The 16157-nt window shown below is 47.2% G+C and overlaps 1 protein-coding gene across 4 annotated transcripts in view; it reads right to left on the bottom strand.

Annotated features, from left to right (window-relative positions):
- The window catches only part of Rai2 (retinoic acid induced 2), a 64779-nt gene extending 49839 nt beyond the window's left edge, over positions 1-14940 (bottom strand). Inside the window, exon 1 of one of the 4 annotated variants that reach the window (XM_050160630.1) lies at positions 14725-14940. The gene's annotated coding sequence lies outside the window, so the exon portion shown is untranslated. Of the gene's footprint in view, positions 1-14132; positions 14440-14724 lie in introns of those variants that run through there. The other 3 variants (XM_050160628.1, XM_050160631.1, XM_050160629.1) reach the window with 3 other exon arrangements.
- Between the last annotated feature and the right edge of the window lie 1217 nt (positions 14941-16157).

The raw sequence follows: 16157 nt of genomic DNA, 5'->3' as shown, positions 1-16157 counted from the left end.
CTGCAAGATTTTATGACCAATGACCTAAGACTAGGCTTCCATTACTCCTGACTACAAAGGAAAAGAGGTGTTACATGGGTACCCAATATTGCCCTTATGCGATCCTTAGCCCACCAAAGGACCTACCAGATAGAAACCAGGATGTTGGGAGTTTACTCTAGCTCCCAGCCATTTCCAAGTCCCAGAGTGAGCCTATTAAATTTTGTTTTGGATTTAACCCTCACCCCACCACCCTGGGTCATTATTTTGTTTCCATTATTTCTTGCCTCCCTTCTAGGATCACAGAAATAGGGCCCATTTGTTACACACACACACACACACACACACACACACACCTTCCCTGGCTTTTACCCTGGTTCATTCCCCACCACAAGAAAGATCAAAGGCATAAGTTACACAGTGCCAATAGCCTCCTTAAAACTGCTCAGAATGAAGTGCATGTATTTGAGCAACACTAACAAGAGCCATTATGATCTGGGCCTGGCCACCTCTTCATGGCTCGGGACTTACCCTTTGGCCACCTTGGTTGTCTTATCTACAAAGGAAAAATATATGTTTCTAACAAGCAACTCTGGTCTGGGGCTTGCAATCCACTTGGGATTTAGAGGATGTGGAGTCCTTCACGCCCAGTTCCTGAAACTGGAAAGGGGTGGATGAGAGGGTAGAGCAGTGAGCATGGTCTTCTGTAGAAAGAAAGCGGCACACAGTGCATTAGGAGTAAGCACAGAAACGTCTCAGATGGATGGAAGGTGAAGTACTTCACACTCCAAATCCAATAAGAGTTGAAAGCTGATGGAGTTCACTAGAGGAAGGTGGGCTCAGCTTTTGTGAGTGACGGTGGCAAAAGTTAGAGAGGGCCAGGCTCTGGGATTTATAGGTGTGTTTACATTGGCTGATCTCATTTCTGAGCAGGTAGCACAGAATTAGATAGTAGGAAGGTGAAAGTCCTCAAAAGCAAGCGAATTTCACGTTTTACCATCAATTAATAGGAACAGACACCCCATGACAAGGGAAAGAAGGCCTCAAGGATTTGCTATCTGCATCTAGAGGCTATGGGCACGCTGGCCCATAGCCAGGAAAAGCTGGAATGTCAGAGATTATGATTCAAATGGCCTTTAGGAAGTGCTGCCTGACTCAAGAGAATGAATGTTGGTACGAGACCAAGCCACAGGAATGACACATGATTTCTGCTCTCAAAACACAAAAACCAAAATCAAAAAAGAAAGAAGAAAACAGAGGGCAAGACATAGAGAGGAAAGCAGGCAAGCATAGATTCTCTTGGAAAAAAATAGAATAGAGTTGTGCATACTTAGAAAAAAGAAGCTAATCCCACATTGCTTCCATATTCTTTTAGAAGAAACTGTGACTGTTGCTCTCCACCTGCCATTTTAAACAAGAGAAGCCTCAATATCGTTCAAACCAGTACTGCTCAAAATATTGTTGATCAAGAGTCAACAAGGCCACATCGGCTTTTTAGCCCCGGGGCTTGGAGCTTCCGCAGGCCCCCCCCCCCATAATAATGCACAGACTGCCATTGGGGGGAAGGACGAAGGAGGAAGGGAGAAGAGAAAACCCAGTTTCCTTATCTGTCTTACTGACTTCATTCATCTTCTTTCCTAGCTAAGTATTCTGTCCCCATTTGATCACAGACAGCAGCAGATGGGACAGCAAATGGGTCACTCTGGCAGGGTGTGCCCTGACTCGCCAGGGTGGTCAGACCATTCCTAGAGACCTTGTCTCTTCCTTTATCCTGTGCCCGCCTTTCCACAACACTCCCTCCCTGCAAGGTGCCCACAGTAAAGCCAATACTTTCTAGAACAGTTGTCAAAGGTAGTCACCAAATTTAGATGCTACCCAAACAAAGGTGGGGCTAGAAGAGGGGTCAGCTCTCTAGCACATCCGCAGGAAGGAAGCCTCTCTCAGCTGCTCTAAGCCAGGGACTACTGCCATCTACCGCATGGGGTGGGGGTGGGGAATGATTCAAATGCACACTAGAGCACACTGGGCTCCTAGGAAATGATGAACTATTCTGGATCAGGATAGAGGAAGACTTAACATAATACATAGAGCAGAGAGGTAGAGTAGGGCCTTGGGATCAGTACCTTCCAGGATTGCTCCATCCAGTACAGTTGCTCCTAGCCCCATGAGGTGAGGAGAATTAACACCTGTGGCCTAGGTCACATTAGCCACCTTCCTAGCACCCATGGGTAACAGCTACTAGAATGAAGAGTGCAGCACCTTTCCATCACTGAAGTTCTATTGAGCATATGTCTAAGATGTAAGCTCCAACGTCTATGAGCTGTAAGATCTTGTACTGTAAGAAGCACGCTCTGAAACCCGAGTGCTTCTCTGTGACATGGGGCTTCAAATATCCACCTAATAGAACGGACACGACATTACTTAGTACCGATGTCCGACCTGTAGCAGGGATTTGGCAGATGACAGGGAATATTGCCGCTCTTATGATCTTCTGATGGGCCGTCTACCCTGTTAAGGGTAGAGTCACTGCTTCTATCACAGATTTCAGAGCTTATATAAGCAGCTGTCATTGACAGGACGTAGCGATAGTGCCAGGCTGAAGCAATATCTACTTCTTGCCAGTAGGCCCAAGAGGTGGCGTCCTGACTCAGAGGAATGACAGATTAGCAATGAGTCATTCTTGAAGCCAGAAAACCTCATTTGGTGAGGGGGTGAGGGGCTTAGGGGCTTTTCTTCTTCCTTTCTTCGCTCATTGTTCCCTCCTCTTCTCCCTCCATTTCCTCCCCCCCCACCTCTTTCTCCCTCTTCTGCTCTCCCCCTCCCCACCACTCTCTGTGTCTGTCAACCTTTTCTGTCTCTCTTTGTCACTAAACCCCACAATGCCTGGAACAGCCAACGTAATGACATTAGACTTCAGGGATTTTTCCCACCTAGAACTATGCCCCAGAAATCTTGAGAGCTTCTTGTCAATTCTTACCACCCTGACTTGCATATAAGCTAAATATAACCCATCCCAGAACAGCTGTACAAACCCAGAGACAGCCTAACAGGGCACCTGATTGCAGGTTGGTCAGGAAATCTACAAGGAGAAGGGGTTAGGAAAACGAAGAGAGAGCTTCAAGAATGAGGTTTTATTTTAACTCACCAGGAACATGTTCTTCAGCTGGAAAGACGCTACCTGAGGAGCCCTTTAGCAAAAGGAAGCTGGCATAGGCCCATGGAACAGCAGTTAAGGGAGCAAGCACAAATCAGTCAGAGCACAGAAGAGGCTAGGCCGGGCCAGGGGGCATGCTTTTGAAGTTTGTATTCATAGGGTGGTGGGCAGAGCTAAAGGGAAGGTAAAGGATATTTAAGCCCATGGGAACTGGCAGTGATACTGGCATTTAGAAGCCAAAGATAAGGGTGAATGTTGCCTGCTCAGACGTCAGAGTGTGATGGGCCAACTTTGCCCTCATAGTCATCTGAAGAAATAACTCCATCTTTTACATGGGATTTAGGAAGAAGCAGCTTTCTAGGGGTCAGAGGACAGGAGCGTTGAGTAATAAACTTACAGTAGCAGCCCCGGGACCCTTGCTCATGTTTTGTTTTGTTTTGTTTTTTCCTTCCCAGGACAGGAAGCTTAACAAAGGCTACCCTTATTGATATACTATCTCCTGGGGAGAATCCCAGACTTATTAATATTGTAGATAGGAAATATGATGTTATAAGGAGGATGGGGGCTAAAGAGATGGTCCAGGGATTTAAAAGAGTGAACTGCTCTTGCAGAGGACCAGAATTTGGTTCCCTGCACCCACAGTGGTCAGCTCACACTGCCTGTAACATCAGATCCAGGGGGATCTGATGCCTCTGGCTTCTATGGGCATGTCCACTCATGTGCACATAGCCACACGCATACAGAAAAACTAAAAAGAAAACACATCAATTTTAAAATGCAGTATACAGGCCGAAGAGATAGCTCAGTCTGTAAAGCTCCTGTGCACAAGGACCTCAGGGTGAGCCAAAGACACCACACACTAAAAAAACAGAGCATGGTGGAATGCGCTTGTGATCCCAGTGCTGGAGAGGTGAAGACTGGGGAATTCCTAAGGCTCACTGTCCAGCTCGCCTGCTTGCTTGCTTAGCTCAAGTCAATGAGAGGCTATGTCTCAAAAGCCAAGGTAGATGGGACCTAAGGAACAACAGCCGAGGTTGTTTTCTGGTCTCCACATACACATGCAAGTATAATAATACACACACGCACACACACATGTGAGCACTCCTCACACTCATACACACGGGTACACATACACCCCAAAATAGATGACAAAAGAATTAAACAACTTTCGATTTTGTTAAATAAAGATGCTAAAACTCAAATGCCAGTGGCTATCTTGATCCATCATAAAGAGATTTTAACACTAAGAAAAATGGACAGCTCTGCTGACCTCAGGTCCATCTACTTAGCTAAGAGCTGGAGGTCCTGGAGTGGGTGTGTCCTATCTCAAAGGCAGAAAAGAATCCTCTTTCTCTTCTTCAAAAGAAAAAAGAAAACAAAACAAATTCAAGTTATAAGCCACAAAAGATCTTAAGACAAATGATCTCACACTGGTATTTTCACATTCAATAGTTTCATATTCAGTGTGAAAGGTTAGTGGGGTTTGTTTTTCACAAAGAGAAACTGCAGCCAGAGCTAATTGCTCAATCTGAAACGTATCCATGTGCTCCTTAGATGAGATGTTGGGAAGGAAACAGTAATGTTGCTGAGTTTTAGCAAAAAGGAGAGCATTAAAAAAAATAAATGCAAATTCATAGGAAATCGAGCCCTGTATGGTCTTCCAAGCCCTGCTATAAATAGTTAAAAGAGCACCCACTCTTTAAGCTTCCCTTGATGCTTGTCTCATTTATAAAACGCAAAAGGAAATTCATCCATCAGTACAGGTTCAGCCCATTCCCATCCATTGATTTGTTAGCCAATCAATGGCTTCTGTGATCTGAAATAATAATAATACAGGTTCCTATGAACTTTCCCAAGTGAGGCATGTTCAGCTAAGCTTAGTAAAGAGAAAAACATCAAGGACCATCTGGAAAACACTCTTCCGGAGTCACAAAAGATAGTGGCAGCCTTTGCCCAACCTGCTATAAATGTCTCAGAAAAAGGGAAAAAAAAACACACTATTTTCAAATCTGTTTCTACTTAATACAGCTGCAATAGAGTTTATTTAGCCTTTTCCTATAGCAGGAAGACTGCTTGCATTTTTATGACAAGGGTCTAAATGTTTTTCACAGTCATTCCCATTGCCATTATTTTGAGGATCAACATACCACGCAGACCTGTCTGTACACACCAGTGGCCCCAGTGGCCTCTGCACCACGCCACTAGCCTCCAAAGCCCAGATTTATGATCTTGTTTCCTCTCCCAGTGCTGCAACCATCACCCAAATCCTGATCTGCAAGTGCTGGCAGCTCAGAACGACCAAGTGTCTCCTGCTGCAAATCAATTATTTATCTGCCTGGGTCCAGCACATTGTGGATCACGGCCAGTTTATTGCTTTTCCCTTTCCAACAATAGGGAGAACTCAGGACACTATTTTTTTTTTTATTTTTTTCAGGACATTCTTTAATCGAGGCTCGAACTCACCAAGAAAGGCGGACTGCAGCCTTGGCAAGTCAATAGATGCGCACCTTTCCATCCTCCACGCTGGCTAAGCCAGGGAGAAGGTGTGACACTCTGAATACCACAGATACTTTGCGGGAAAGATCAGTCAGACGGAGTGGCTACAAACTACACCACCCTCCACTGAGTTCCTTTCTGACCAGCTGTCCCTCTACTAGTACACCTGTACAGTCTTTTCACTCTGAGAGACTGGTATGGCCAGGATGGGCTGGGAACATTTTCCTTATCTACAGAAGGATCCACATTCTGTCTTTTGATTTCTACATAATAGGCAGGATGCGGAGTCCCCCCATGATACCTTTGTGCAGCATGCAGAAATTTCTAGTATTTCAAGAGACCACGAGAAAAAAAAATGTGGCCTGGGGCTTGTCTTGAGGGATAATTTGTCATGTTTTCCTGCTACCCAAAGGACCTCTGCTGGCATCTTTTCCTAGAGGAGTTTGCCAAACAGAGGTGTTCCTGCACAGTAATAAGCATGCGAATGTTAGAGGCCCTCTTCAATTTGAAGGTCCAGTAATTGTGGAAAATGCATCACCTTTCTCCCACTGGCTTTTGTTCTCAAGAGTACCAGAAAACACAGATTGTAGCAGTGGGCAAAAGGGATGTCACAGTCTGACATGTGTCTGGTGGAACCGAGTGCTCCTAAGCCCACTAAGGCTCCGAATTAAGCTGCTACAGGAAAAATAAGAGCAGAGGGAGTGGCAGTTGAAGATGTCTGGTGGCTTTGATGTCACACCTGGAATCGGCTGTGTGTGGAAAATAATTAGGGAGAATAAGCCTGTTCTCTTAGGTAGAAAAGCTGTGAGTTCCCACAATATGTCCTCCAATCACCTACAACTTATTCAATTGCTTGCCTTTAAAAGTTTATTTTTAAACCTACCTCAGTACATAGAAATCATATAGATCCATCCACAATTAAATCAGGACCATGACCCACTTCCAACTGCTAATTAATCAGTCCCCGTGAATTGTATACTTAAGATTCAAAGGAGGGACATTGTATCTTTGATTATTTCAAATTGAATTTTCTGAAACCCACAAATTACTTATTAAATTTTGCTCTAGACCAGCGGTTCTTAACTGTAGTGATTTTGTCACAAATGGGTCATTTGGCAGGGTTCAGGACAGAGGAAGGGGTGATGCTACTGGTCTCTGGTACATCCTGCAGTACACAGAACAGTTCTCTCACAACAAAGACTGGCCTGCCCCCAAATGTCAGTAGGGCCAATATGGAGAAACCACTCCAGATAAAGCCAAAGATACTTAGCTTTTAACACACATAATCCTGGCAGTCAACAAAAGGGAAAAACTACTGTCTTCAAACATCTAAGGTTAGTTTATATATGCGTTGACTAAGGACATATGGGCATATGTACTGTTTTTCTACATACGTGACAAACATTCTCAGCCAGTATATTGAAACAGTAAAGAGATGCCATGACAATGGAGCATTTAAAGTGCATATTTCAACAGTCTAGATGGATGGAAATTAATATCTCATAAAATAAAATGATTGTCTAGTTATGTTCCATGCAAAACCAAAATCAATATATTGTGTCTCACTCAAACAGCAATTAGGCTTGCTTCTTTTAAAACAGCTAAAACAAGGAAAAGACGTTCTTTCCTTTTTTGCTAGCTGGGAACACCCTTCTGAGCATGGGGCACCAACACACACACACACACACACACACACACACACACAAATAGATAAAACACATTTTTAAAGTCTGTGGGGCCACTGGCAGTGGGACCAGGATTAATCCGTAGTGCTTGAACTGGGTTTTTGGATCTCATTCTTTTTGGAGGGCTACCTTGCTCAGCCTAGATATAGGGGGCAAGGCCTCAGTCCTGCCTCAAAGTCATGTGTTAGACTTTGCTGACTCCCCATGGGAAGCCTTACCCTCTCTGGGGTGGGGGTGGGATGTGGAAGTGGAGGGAGTGGGTGGAGAAGGGGGAGTGGGAACTGGGATAGGTATGTAAAATGAGAAAATATTGTTTAAACATAAATAAATATAAATAATTAAAAAGCTACTTTTTTTTCCAAATCATTATAAGCTTCGGGAATCATTTCATTTTATGCATATAGATTCAGTCATTCTTTAGGGACCAAAGCAAGCAGCTCATTCTCTTGGTGACGCTTGTCTGGCTGTCCCAGTGTCCTCAAAACTGGGATAATGAATAACATACTTTGGCCCCGCTGTACCAATTAATAGTAACAACAGAATTCGACAGAATCAAGGTAGGAAGTTCTGCCAGGGATGAGGTGGTGGGAAGCTGGAGGGGACCCCTCAAGCCAATTTGCTTTCAAAGGACTGTAAGAGCAGGTGCTGGGATTCCTTCAGTTCTCGAACATTCTGTGTGGATCTCCAGTGCCCCCAGCTTGGGGATTGGGGTGGTGGCAGGGGTGGGGAAATGATTAGGGAAAAAAAGTCAGTTTAGATTTGCGGGGTTGAATCGCTGAAGACAGGCGGGCTGAAACATCCATCGTTTGGACTCTTCCAGACCTCTCTGCTTCTTTCTCTGAATTATAAGGCAAAAGTGGCCGTCCATACAAAGGCAAAAATAATATCAACAACAAAAACACCCCAACAGAGCCAGTCGTGGCTGCCAGCAAGGCTCGCTCTGTTGCTGAAAAAGAACAGTTGCTCCGGTGCAGCTGGAGGAGCTTTTCCAGGGAAATGGTAATACCCTGGCTGTTAATGAATTATTTTTCGCCAGAATGTCGGATTCTTCCTGTGCTCCAGTAAACAGTCTGTTTCTGCCATGGGAAACAAAACCAGCTCCTTCCGAGGAGCCTGAGGAGGTCAGCCAAGGGTTCCCTGTGGGGGCAGCGCCCTCAGGAGCCAGAGCCACAGGCGGCGCCTGACCTATAAATCACCACGGTCCCAAGTTCATTATTCCATCCCTCTCGCATCTATTCATGCCTTGCCTAGCACCCAGGGAAGGGCCCAGGAATGTATGGCTACGGCTGAGGTGATCTCGCCGTACCAGCTGAAATCTTTCTCCCATCCCTGGGGGTTCCTTTCCTCAGGTAGCCGTATCTGTGGTACTATTGGGGTATTCGATATTGGGTTTCTTTGAAACAATCCCGTGTTTCTTAGAGAAACTGTGTGTCTTTGTTGTTGCTTGCATGAGGCTGTCAAAAGATGACTGAGTGTGGCCCTTCCTTTTTTCTTTAAGAATGGCCACAGCTCCCGACTAACCCATTTTCAGTATGAGGGTATCCACTGGGCACATTGTTCTCCAAGCACAAATCCCTGAGAAGGACAGTACTTTCCGTTGTCACTAGGCAGGTGTAAGAAAATCAGTAGTGTAGGAAGGAGATAACTCCTTCAAAGGGATAAGAGCATAGCCTGGGCGTTCGGAAGAAGTGAGGCCAAAAGAAAGGGAAGAGGCCATCTTGTTCAAGTTAGCCTAACCTTTAGTCCCCAACTCTGCCTTGATTTCTGCTTTAGGCTCCTGCAGCCCACACTTCTCAGAGCAGGATCACAGGCATGCCTGGTGGGGAACTCCCCCAACGGCACCTTAGTTACTGAAAAGCACGCGCTCGTCTAATGTCAGCCGCTGTGCCTACTGAGTCAGCACAAGGCCTCCCATCTGCCATGGAGACAGAGGGATTTAGTGCCCCACCCCAGCACATCTGCAGGTGCTATGACATTACAGAATCGGTGGGTAGTGTGGCCAGGAAGCCTGTGTCTGACGGAAATAGAATAGCAATCTACATTACACTAGTAGTCACATTAAAAAACGAAAATAAACAAACAATATTATTTCTAATTTTATATAATTTAACCAATGGATCCAAAATAGCACAATATAATTTCAAATGATGAATGAGCTCTTTTGCCTTCTTTTTTGTGCTCTTAGAATTCCAATACATATATTACATTTACAACACACCTTATTTTGGACAAGCTGCCTTTCAAGCACTCCATAGCCGTGTGTGCCAATGCCTTTTGCATTTTATAGTGCGTATATAGAATGTTCTCATGACCATGAAGAATTCGTATTAGTGTTGAGCTGCAAGCTAAAAGGCCATGGAAAGGGGAGTGACAGACATAAAAAGGGTGTGCTCCAAAATTCTCATAAATATGGAATTGACAAAGCTGATGATAACAATAGAAATTGAAACTATGAAGACTAGGGTGTTCTGGGAGCTCAGGAAGATTAAAATAGGCATTTAAGAAAAGTACGGAAAAGATGCATGTTCTGAAGGTTTGCGTGTGTTCCTCTATTAGAAATTCATATGTTAAAATCTTAATCCCCAAGGTGATGGGATTAAGGAGTGGGGGCCTCCAAGAAATGATTAGATCATGAGAGCAGAACCCCCATCAAAGGAATTATTGCCTTTATAAAAGAGAGCCCAGAGGGCAGGAGAGGGAAATCTGTGGTAGAGCACCTTCCTAAGATGCACAAGGCCCTGACTTAAGTCCCTAGTACCAGGGAGGAGATGAAGGCAGACTGAGACAGAAAGAGAGAGAAACATTCAGAGAATTCACTTGTGCCTTTTGTCACGGGAGGGCACAATGAGAAGTCACTTCTATGAATTTTAAAAGGCCCTCACCAGACAGTGAGTGAGATAGCAAATTGATTCTGGATTTCCCAGTCTCTGGAATTGATAAATTTACATTGCTCAAAGGCAAGTAGTTTAGCCAGTTGGGTTCCAGGAGCCCAAACTGACTAACCCAGACCATACCCACATGAAGAGGCTGCCCTACAGCTGTGAGGATACCCGTAAGTACCACCACCATTACCCTAGGCAGCTGCTGGTTAAACTACCTTTACCTTAGCTATTCTGGTTTGTTCAAGGCAGGGGCTGCGAAAGAAAACCACCAAAGCCAAGCACATCGTCCAATAACAATTGTGGGTTAACAATCTAATTTGGTGAATCAGATACAGGAACATGATCAAATTACATGTGCCTGTGTCTGTGCATTTGTGTGTGTGTGTGTGTGTGTGTGTGTGTGTGCGTTCTTGGCAAGGAAAAGAAGGGGGGTCATGTGTGAAACCCCAAAGTACTAATGTGGCTGCCAAAATGTCCTTCGCCCAGCTGCCATCAGAGGACAGAGGAGTCACAGACTCAAGAGGCTCATCCAAAATTGAAAGCCACAAAGGAGAGGCCATGCGTGTAGGGAGAATGAGATGATGGGCACCCAGGCAGATGATCAGGTGGGAGGGAGAAGTGGCAATCAGAGGCACTCTCCAAAGACAAAGAGCTTCCAACTCTACAGCAAGGATGTCATCCTGATCCCCCAAATCAAGCTTAATTCAGAAGCCCACATAGGCTTTTGTGCATGGGGAAAGTGCAATTAGCCATCTTTGCCCTCATAGAAAGCCTCATTCTCTGAGTTTCTCCTCATATTCCCATTGGAGGGGTGGCTAGCCCCTCGTTTATGGATTCAACGGTGGCTCTTTGGTGGCTCTGGAATTGCTAGGGTCTAAGGGCCCTATGATTGGAAGGAGGTTCAGAGACTTGCATAGGAAATCCCCTCCTCATATTTATTTAGAATTTCAGAGATAGTAAAGAATCAAAACGTCCTCACCTACCATTTGGTTCTACCACGGGCCTTGGTCACCTCAGTTCCCTTATCTGTATAATGCAATGAATAGTTCTAGCCTCGTCCTCACATGGGTGTCCTAAGGATTAAATCTAGGCTCATGAGAATGGGGCTCCAACTGGGGCATGACACTAAAAGCTATGTGTCCGCATCAAACCTACAGACCTCTGGATTTCTCCTGCTCCGTCTCCACTGACAATGATTTATGGCTCCCTCTCCCCCACTGTTCAGTCCATCGACTTCATCATTGGGTCACTCAACTTTCATTTATCTAGTAACAGTAGGTTTGGGGGATTCTTAAATAAAAGGGCACCATCTGAAAGAGTCAGGAACCAGTTTGGATTTACATGGCACATATGTGTGCAGCACAGGTCCACTGGTAAATTCTCCCCCACCCCCTACACACACACACACACACACACACACACACACACACACTAATTAGGTGCCATATTTTATGAAGGAGGAATGGGTTGAGGACTCTGGCCTTTGGGAGAAATAAATAAAGGGCTCTGGGCAGGGGCAGAGAGACATATTGTGTTTTAAATCATAATCACCAAAGTCTGGAATCAGATCAGGACTGACAATTTCTCTGAGAATTATTTGTTAAATAATGCCTCACTGGGGTCACAGGGTCACTGAGAAGGTTTGCCACATATTCGGTCCCTGGCAGACAGGGCAAGAACAAATGTTAGCTTCCTTTCCAATTTATTTCCCACCTCTTCCCTCCTCCCCACTAATCTAGGGATGGGGAGGAGTCAGAGAGCAGACACTTGCTATTTTCTTCCTGTGGCTTCGGAGCACGCCATGTGTGCGGCTGTCTGTACATACAGAATAGCTCCATTCTGGCTCAAGGGATTTAGGAAACCAGTGCCTGGGCCATTGGAGCTAGAATCCTCTGGCTTCTGGCATTGAAGCTCTTCAGGCCACACCTACTCACACACTTCCAAACCTATGGACTTTTGTTTGTTGGTTGGTTGTTTGGTTGTTTTTTTATTTTTTGTTGTTTTATTTTCTGCTCTGCTTTGCCTCTGTTTTCTGGATAAAAGATTCTGCAGTTGGCTTTATACTTCCTGCCTAAGTGCCCATCAACCTGCTCTCAAGCAAGTGACTGGCACCACTTGGGAAAGAGCATTCTCATTTGTTCCAGGGATGAGCAGCTTCCCCGGCCCAAACCTCCCTGCAGGTGGTCCTGGATTCTTTGAATAATAAAGGAGCCCCCTTGGGTAGGCCTGAGTTGGTAACAAAACAGCCTTGCCTCCCTGCCCCACAAGTTTCAATCTGATGGCTCAAAGTGCCAGGGCCACGTTGGTCATGCACTCAGTGGGCATCTGTCAGGCTTAGAAGGGAATAGCCATTGGCAGGAAACAGCGTTATCTGTGTGTGTAGGGTCGGGCGGGGCTGTCTGGAATTGGGGAGTAGCTTCCCTAAGCTCCTAAGGGCCAGAGGAACTTTGATGCTACCAGGCTTATGGATTGTGATTCTGTGCCTTAGGGTCCATCCTTGCTTATGCAAGTGACACAGCTCTCCCGTTGTCTTTCTGGGAGAAAATATGAAGAAAAAGCATAGCACCACCCTGGGGAGGGGCTCCCTGCCTACTAGCCTCTCTGCTGTCCCCCGGTATACTACTGAAACAAAGACTCTGCCACAACGTTTTCAAAGTTAGCTGAAGTCTCTTGGTCTACCAGCACACAATTGCGATGGTTAAAAAGGAGACAAGAAAAGATAGCTAGAAAACGGTGGGAAAGAGACCCTGGGAAAGCGAAGAAAATCTTGCCTGATGCAGAAAAGGATAAGAACTGTTCTCTTCCTGCTGGCCGCTTTTCTCTGTGTTCGGAAAGAGAACCTCCCAATATTGGCTAAATAAAGGGATCACACCAGAGGATGCGAGATAATGCTAAACCAACAAAAACAAAGACCAAACGAAACAGAGCGAGCCATGAGAATACGCGGTTATCAAAACTTTGTTTGGCTGTATCTATTTATCATCGCTGCACACCCGGGCTCTGCGGAATATCATTCTGTTGATGTCACTTATCCTCAGCAAAATATTTACATATCCTTAAAAACGCCAGATGAGGGAGGCTGGCCCTCTCGCTGCCGCAAGCCGCCTCTTAAGCCCATTGCCAGGACCGGGGGGCAGCCCAGAAGGTTGAGGGCACAAGGGTGGGTGGTATCAGCGGATACAGGTAAGAGCCACTAATAGTTGTAGGTACGCGGCCCCCAAACGCTGCGCCCTGCCCAGCCCACCCACTTCTCCACTACCTGACTCTGCAAGAAGCAGCCACATCCCTGATATGGTGGCAGCGCCTCTCCTCCTCCCTTCCCTTTTTCATTGATCAAGTTCCCAAACCATTGTTAAAGCTGGGTTGCCTCCTTTAAAAAAATAAGCTAAATTCATTAGACTTCTCTCTTCCACAAGAGGAATATTCATAAAAGTTTGGCAGTCAGAGGGGAGGCTGACTGAGTGTCACGGGGTGGGTGACAATTCGCTCTTTCCCAAGCCACCGTCTTTCTTCAAGCCCTAGCTGTCTCTCCACCCATCCGTGGTGCCCCAAACCTACTCCACGGACTTCGGATAGGGAAACACAAAGCAGCAGCTGTTTGGCAACATTTCGACCCCTCGCCAACAACTGTGGTGGGATGCCGTTTCCCCACCCAGGCGGAGCTTATCCTGAACAATAGTCGGGCTTTAAACAGCAAACAAGCAAACACACAGAGCACAACCCCAGCCCCGGAAAAAAAAAAAAAAAAAAAAAAGCTAACACGCAGAGAGGCAGTAACTCCCTCCACAGCAAAAGGCGCCACTGAAATGCACGCATTAAAAAAAAAAAAAAGCAGCGAGGACGCTTCTTGGTGCCTAACATGGCAGAAAGCCGGAGCTGGTGCGGCCACCCCGGGTCTGGGCATTGGGGGGCACTGGGGTGCCGACGCGCACTCACCCTGCTCCAGCGGGATGCGGGACTCGCTGAGCGGCACAAAGAGGATCCCAACACGATCTGGCAAAACCCAACTTTCCACCCGGCTCGCCAGGGCCGCCAGATACGTCAACAGAATCCATCTTTCGAAGGGCCTGAAAGGCGCCGGGTTTTCCTGGCTAGGGCAGAATGGCAGATACCGAGACAAGCCCGGTGCGGTGCCCGGGCACGGAGTGCGCCGCGCGCAGCCCTCTGTGCCCAGTGCCAGAGCTGGTGGCGGCCCGAAACCGACTTCGGGAGGCCCCCGCCCCACCACCGGCGCCGCCTTCCCGACTGTCCCCGGCCGGGCCGGCCAGTGCGTGGCGCCGGCTAGCGGGAGCCGGGCCTGGGCGCGCCGCACAAGTGGTGGCCTCGGCCGGCGTCCCCGCCCCCGCCCGGCCCTCCCCACTGGCCCCGGCCTCTGGGCGCCGTCCTGCCCCCGGGAGCAGGCAGGCCCCTCCCCGGGCGCCGGGCCCCGCCAGGCGCGCCCAGCCTGGCGTGCCCCTGCCGTCCTGGTGGCAGGTCCGCCTAGGGAGGGCGGGGGTGACCCCGGCCCGCACCGGAACGCAGCGGCTGCTACCTCGCGATCGGGGCCGCCGCCTCCAGGAAGCCACGGGGTGGTCGCCGGTGAGGGAACTCTCTTGGTCTAACCTCGCCGCCGGTCGCCTGAAGGGGGTGCACAGCGGTGGGAGCCTACTCCGCTGCTGTCACCAAGCCGCTGTCGCTGCTGCCGCTTCTGACTCTGCCGGTTGTGCGTGTGCGTGTGTGCCTGTGTCCGGGCGAGTGGGTGTCTGCGTGCAGCGCCTGGCCTTTACTATATACACCAAGGGGTGGGAGGAGGCGGGGAAGGGGAGGGCTTGGGGGAGGTGGCGGAGGAAGGGGAGCAGGAGGGGGGCGAAAGGGTACCGAAGGAGGCGGCGGCAGAGGAGGGACAGGTGATCTCGCCCACGGGGAGGGCGTGGTTGTGGGCGGTGCGGGGTGACAGAAGGCTGGGGACCTGGAGGCGAGATGTGTGTGTGTGTGTGTGTGTGTGTGTGTGTGTGTGTGTGTGTGTGTGTACACGCGCGCGGGGGGGGGATGTGGAAGTGTTGGGAAGGCTCAGAGGAGCGGGGACCCTGCTGCTTCCAGGAGAGCTGGGGACCACTCTAGACCTTAGGATGAAAAGGAGAGAAGAGCAGAGCCTAAGAGGGAAAGTGTTTGGGTGATGGAAATGGGCGTGAGGAAGGAGCAGCCAGCTAGGTCTAGGTCTAGGTCAGAGATGGTGTTCTAAAGGCAGGACGTTAGCAAAGACAAAATTAGTCCAGTAACAGAATATCATTTCCAACTAAGATGTGAGTCATGTTAATCTAATATATTTCGGGACATAGTGTTTGCCAGATACTGGGCAATGTAAAAGCTGGAGTTACAGGCATGATGAAGACGTGGTTGTTGACCCATAAATAAAAAGTATGAATCAATAATATTACTGATCATCAAAATTTATGGAAGTCTAAATCCTTTAAAAATGTTTAAGATGGCAAAGGGGGCAACTGCATTGGTTTAATGAGTCCTCAAAGGCGTAGAGAGGATTTTTGTCTCTCTATTAATCAAAACAAGATTATGGTGTTTGAGAGAGAGCAATAGAGCAGGAATTACTGTAGCCAGATCAGAGAACAGTATGAATCTTATAGCCCTTCAAGTCTCAACACTGTGGGTAGGAATCCTAGCATTTCTCTACTAGAATTTGGGATGACCACAAGAATACAAACTACCTACCTAGAGAGCTTGCACTTTACCCTCCTGCTCATAACTAGTATGGGAACCTGCATTTGTATGCGAAAGCCTTCCTTCTAACAATGATATGATGAGAACACAATATGGTGGCATCCAGGGTCAAATTAGAACCTCTGTGGGCACTTTGTGGACTTTCTCCATAAAAAGATATTTAAAAGTTACACTACAATTGCCTTCGTGTAAGTTGAATAACATGTATTTAGTTTCTGCAAATAAAGAATCATTTTGTACTGACTT

This window comes from Alexandromys fortis, unplaced genomic scaffold (assembly GCF_014885135.2).
Source record: "Alexandromys fortis isolate MF-2015 unplaced genomic scaffold, M_Fortis_MF-2015_v1.1 scaffold_120, whole genome shotgun sequence".
Classification (NCBI taxonomy): domain Eukaryota; kingdom Metazoa; phylum Chordata; class Mammalia; order Rodentia; family Cricetidae; genus Alexandromys; species Alexandromys fortis.
The sequence above is the reverse complement of the archived record's forward strand: the minus strand, read 5'-3'. Positions and strand labels throughout refer to the sequence as shown.